This window comes from Misgurnus anguillicaudatus, chromosome 25 (assembly GCF_027580225.2).
Source record: "Misgurnus anguillicaudatus chromosome 25, ASM2758022v2, whole genome shotgun sequence".
In the NCBI taxonomy this organism is placed as follows: Eukaryota; Metazoa; Chordata; class Actinopteri; order Cypriniformes; family Cobitidae; genus Misgurnus; species Misgurnus anguillicaudatus.
In genome coordinates, this window is record NC_073361.2 from 9,366,479 (window position 1) to 9,372,478 (window position 6,000).

The following is a 6,000-nucleotide window of genomic DNA, read 5'->3' on the forward strand; positions in this document are numbered from 1 at the left end:
TGATAAGTTAAGCCATGTACTAATCAATAACTAACCATAACTATGTCATGAGTCATATGAATTCATGCATGAATTACAGCCACCTTAACTACACATTAATACATGTTTGTTAGTTAATGCATTAATTAACACTTTGGGTAACCGAAATAAAACATGCTCTAAAACAGTGGTCAAATAAAGATGCATAAAATGTTCCACTTATAATTTTAGAAACAAAAGATATTTTTCAAATTCATGTGCTCACAATACCAAGATAGCAGGTAGTTAAAGTATTTTAATTGTTCTCTATTTTTGTGTGCTTGTCAATGTAGATTGCAAAATCAAAAGGAAGGTGGATGTAAACGTTACAGCCTACAACAGGCTGTTAGCTCGTTGCACTTGTGGTCTGCTGCTTTTGGCGCTGTCAAAATATTTCAGTTAAAATCATTCTGACTATTCATCAGAAATGACAAACATGTTAACCAAAGTCACAATGCCAAATGTATAGTGTTCATATAAAGACCATCAAACCGTCAATCTTACCAGTTTATTTGTGAAAGCTATTAAAATGTTATCTTGATGTTATTTTAATTATTGTTTAATAAATGTTTCGCATTGTATCAGGATCAGCGTTCAGCCAGGGGCGGATCTACGAGTGGATTGACAGCTTGCCCATCCAATCAGATTCATGGAAATACATTATGTTTTTTCATTCAAACCGTAATTCTTCAAACATTTGAACTATCAAAAAATTTGAATTGCTCCTAAAGAAAACAAATTGCGCTTTTTGGCAATATATGGTTTATTACGGTAATGTCTTGCTTTCCGTCCACCAATCGCTGCTGTCATCTAGAGCGGAAGAGGCGGGTTTGAGGAGAGCGCGGTAGGTTAGATTGCACTGAGTAGCAGATTCGTGTGAACGTGTGGATCACTGCGGTAAAGAAAAGACTTCTAAATAAAAACGGTGTACACCAGCAACACTAAAGTAAACTCGCTCTTGGTGGCTCGGGACTTGACGGCCCGACTGGACTGTTTAAGTTGATTTTCAATAAAGCAGTGTTGAATTTTTTGCTTCTGGGTCCTCTATGTTTCAGAACCAGTGCTTAGGTAAGCCACGGGCGTTTAGCTAAATAAATGCTCAATGCTTAAATAGTTAATCGTAAATCGTTGTAATATGCTTATGACTTGCGAATGTTATGCTTATTTAATTGAAATAAACCAAGCTTAATGACGTATGCAGCCTGCATATCCGACCTCCGGAGGATGCAGCCTTCTGTTTGAGAGACGGCCGATTGTAATACAGTTAGATTGAATAACGTAATTCCATCTTAAAATGTACAAAACTGATGGAAAAAACACAGTAATTTTATCTTCCCAATTAACGCAAGTTAAAAAAAGTATGTGAATTCTTTTGGCCCGCAGAAGTATAGATGCCCACCCATCAAAAACACTTTCTGCCTCCGCCACTGGGTAACTTATATTTTTATTTGTTAATGTATGATAAGGTCATGACTTTACTAAGGGGGCACATCATTTCTAACTCATCGTTAACTACTCATAAACTAACATAAATTCATGATTTGTTAATGTATGATTAGGTCATGACTTTACTTGAGGGGGCACATCATTACTAACTCATCGTTAATTACTCATAAACTAACAAAAATTCATGATTTGTTAATGTATGATTGGGTCATGACTTTACTTGAAGGGGCACATCATTATTAACTCATCGTTAACTACTCATAAACTAACATAAATTCATGATTTGTTATGGTATGATTAGGTCATGACTTTACTTGAAGGGGCACATCATTATTAAATCATCGTTAACTACCCATAAACTAACATAAATTCATGATTTGTTAATGTATGATTAGGTCATGACTTTACTTGAGGGGGCACATCATTATTAACTACTCATAAACTAACATAAATTAATGACTTGTTAATGTAATATTGTGTAGGCCCTACACAATGACTTTTCTTGGAGGGGTACACTGTTAAAAAGTTATCAATTACACATTCTATACAAATTCAGCTCATCTAATTTTTGGTGGTTTTAAAGGAGAGGAGCAAATGTGAAAATTGGTCAGACATTTGGAAGGGGTAATAATGGCTTAAAAGAAGAACAAGACAGATACTGTATGTGCATTTTGATAATAAGACAAGCCAGTTCACACAATAACCATCGTCTGTAGGCTAATACTGATTTAAATTTAGAAAGAATAGCGTCTGTCGCTCTTAATGGCAGCAGTGGAACTAATTTTAATTATTAATCCATAATTGCACATTTAATGATTAAGGTTAACTGTAAATGTTGCAAGAAATACAGTGCCATTCAATGTTTTTAGCTCAGCTGCAGGAGCAAATGTATAAACAGTTTTGCATTACAAACCTAAACATTTTGAATTAACAAAAGTTATTTTCGTTCTTCTACAGAGCTTGTTTGATATGGGGTACGCAAAGTGTTAATTAATGCATTAACTAACAAACATTTATTAATGTGTAGTTAAGGTGGGTGTAATTCATGCATGAATTCATATGACTCATAACATAGTTACGGTTAGTTATTGATTAGTAAATAGCTTAACTCATCATTAGTTCATATTAAACTGATTATTAATTTATGTATTAGTACATGATTAATTATGTACTGTTATTGTAAAGTGTTACCCATTTAGCAGACGCTTTTGTCCAAAGCAACTTACAAATGAGGAACAGACACAACACAAGAACAGAAATACATAAGTGCACTGGAAATAGTCTCATCAAGTCTAACACAGTATATATAGCCATGGGTTCGTTTTTTTTTTACATTTTTCAAAATGTATGTTTTTATGTTATATGTATTTATAACCTACTTTGTTTAGTGTTGTTGTTGCATATGGCTCTAGGGTGGCCATTCGTGCCAGTTCCGTCAGACACGTCCCGAACATGTTTTCGGGTTCGTTCTCCGGAAGTCGCGTTGGTCGACCGCATACGTCATCAAAAGGTTTAATATTTCGGGTTTAATTTCAGAAAAGCAACCGTTACATTCCAAGGTAAGAATGAAACTACAATGATTGTATGTCTTAAAAGTAGTGATGCACCGATGTATCGGCCGCCGATATTTATCGGCCGATTTTTGATGAATTTGAAACCATCGGCATATCGGCAATAGCACGAGAAAGGCCGATACCGATTGTTTATTACTTAACTGCATAAAGAAATCAATTATATGTAAAAAAAAATGAGCTAATGTTGTTAATAAAATAAATGCTGAATAGCAAAAACCACCTTTGAAGGTTGTTATGCTGTCTTATTATATTTCTTTTAGCTTAATTTGTGCCTCTCTTATTATGTTGGTCAGTTGAATGTTTATTAGATCCAATCCATTTTTAGTAAAAATAATTTGATGCAGAAATAAACTAGCTAATAGACCAACTGTATAGTATTGTATTAGTAGTTTTTTAATATCGGCATCGGTATCGACCAGAAGTTGTCTGTTTAAATCGGTATCGGCCCAAAAATATCCTATCGGTGCATCCCTACTTAAAAGAAATAAATCTTAATTTTCTAATGTATTTTAACAGAATTGTGATGACGTATGCGGTCGAGCAACACGACTTCCGGAGAACGAACCCGAAAACATGTTCGGGACGTGTCCGGCGGAACTGGCACGAATGGCCACCCTATGTCATGATAAATTATGAGAGATGAGGAAGCAGTTGCGAGTGAACAATGAAAGTTTATTAAAGCACACTTTAAACAGGAAACACAGGAACGAAGGACAACGGTGGAGCCTGAGTGCGGGTGAAGGTGACGGCGTTGGTGGAGTGATGATCAGTGGTGTAAATCCAAACTGATGACCGGAAACATCCACGCGGAGACGAGACGACACGACCCAACACAATAACAGGTACATCCACAAACGGGTAAGTCCAAGTGCGAGTATCCAACTGTTGAGTGTAAGGATCTGGCAGAGAAACAGAGAAACTGGTGAGTATATATGGAGTTGATGTAATGATGAACAGCTGTGCCGCTGATTAGGGTCTAATGAGAGTGCAGACAGGTGAAGACACTTATCCCTGGCAGGAACAGTCTGCTGACTGTGACAGTACCCCCCCCTTGAGGAGTGGCTACCAGACACTTCCAGAGGCTAGAGATCAGGTGGGAGGTGGACTGGTGGAAGAGCAGGGGGAGGGACGGAGGGCCAGGCCCGTGAAGAGGCCAGGATCCGGGAAACCAGGACGAGGCTGACCGATCAGGGGGCCAAGGAGGAGCCGCCGGTGGGATCAGAGGCCAAGGTGGAGCCACAGATGGGACCAGAGACCAAGGCGGAGCCGCAGGCGGAGCCAGAGACCAGTACGGACGTAGAGACCATGGTGGGGCTGGTGGTAACAGGAACCTGGGTAGAGGGCGGAAGCAGACAGAGGCCCTCTGGGCCATGTTAGTGGTGGCAGAAAACTTGTGGAGCTCAGGATCGGCCTTCTTGGACCCGGCAGAGAGTTCAGAAAGCATGGGATCGGCCATCTTGGGCCAGGCAGAGAGTTCAGGGAACTCTGGAACAGCATACTTGGTCGAGATAGATATCTCATGGGACTCCAATTCAAACTCTTCTTCCATAATGAGAGGTGCATAGAACTCACGTGACCTTAGGGGAACTAGTGGCTCCATTGTGGCAGAGAGAGTGCGTGGTTCAGGTTCGGACCTTTTAGTCCTGACATCGAAGAACACAGGTTCAAATCCTCCAGCCGTGCGAGGGTGTTCAGAGGATTCATGTTTGTGAGTTTGGGTAATGCCCTGTGGAACAGATGTACAGAAAACAGACCACACCCAACACAACGCCAGAGCAAACATAGATGCTTCATAAAGTTTGTAAAGTTCAAGAAGCTCTTGAGGTTTGAGTAATCCCAGTGGCCAGAACAGTTTCATTGTCTTAGCATCATGAACAATGGTAATTTCATGTGAAAAGGTGACTTTGTTGGCTATAAACAGTTCCACAGAATCATTTACTATTAACGAATCACTTTGAAATGACTCACTCAAAGGTGATTCGTCCAGAGAATCAGTGAAGAGTTCAATCAGCGAATCAGTAGAGAGTTCACCTTGAGAAACAGTGGAGAGCTTGCTCGGAGAATCAGCGGACGATTCGTTAGGTATTTCACTGGGCACAGATTCTAGGAATTGAGGCTCGAAAGACTTGTTAGACTCAAAATTCTCACTTGACTCAAAAATCTCATTAGGCTCAAACATCTCACATGACTCAAAAATTTCATGGGTAACAGAGAGTACCTGTGGTTCAGGATCCGATGATCCAGTTGAGTTGAAGAGTTCAGTTGATTCAGGTTCGAGTCCACCAGTCCTAACAGGTTGGTCAGATGATTTGGGTTCAAGAGCTTGTGAGGTTTCCTGTTGAGCTGAAGAGCAACACATAGTTCCAACAGTACCCACAGGTAGAGCATCAGCAGGAGATTTAAACAGTTCAAAATATTCATTTAAACTGGATGTTTCAAATGAGTTGAATCCTTTCATCAATTCCCGAGATTCGGAGAGGTTCACCGAGTCGTTAGTGTGGATCGGTTCTTTTGAACCAGACAGTTCACCTAGCTCAATAGACTTCGGTATCTCACTCGTTTTGGAAAGCTCACTGGGAGAAAGGAGCAGTCTTGGAATTCCGGTCGCTCGAACCGACATTATCGGGCTATCCGTTACACAGACCAGGCGACGACGTGGAACTTTGACAGAGTCAATGGAACCGGAGACTGACTCATACACCGAGTCGGATACGGCGGCAGCTGGACTGAGTTCGGACACCAGCTCTGACAAGACAGGGCTAAACAATGCAGTGTCCGGGGCACCAATGGTTTGCTCTGGGTTAACAGGCAGCACTGGCTTCTTCCTCTTCCTGCGATTACGGGGTTTATGTGGTGGTTGAACAATTATGGGCTCAAACGGCATTTCAGTCCTCTGTACAGGGGCGGAGACCGTGACGGAGGATTCCCATAAATCCCGACGGCTGCGGTTGTACAGATAACT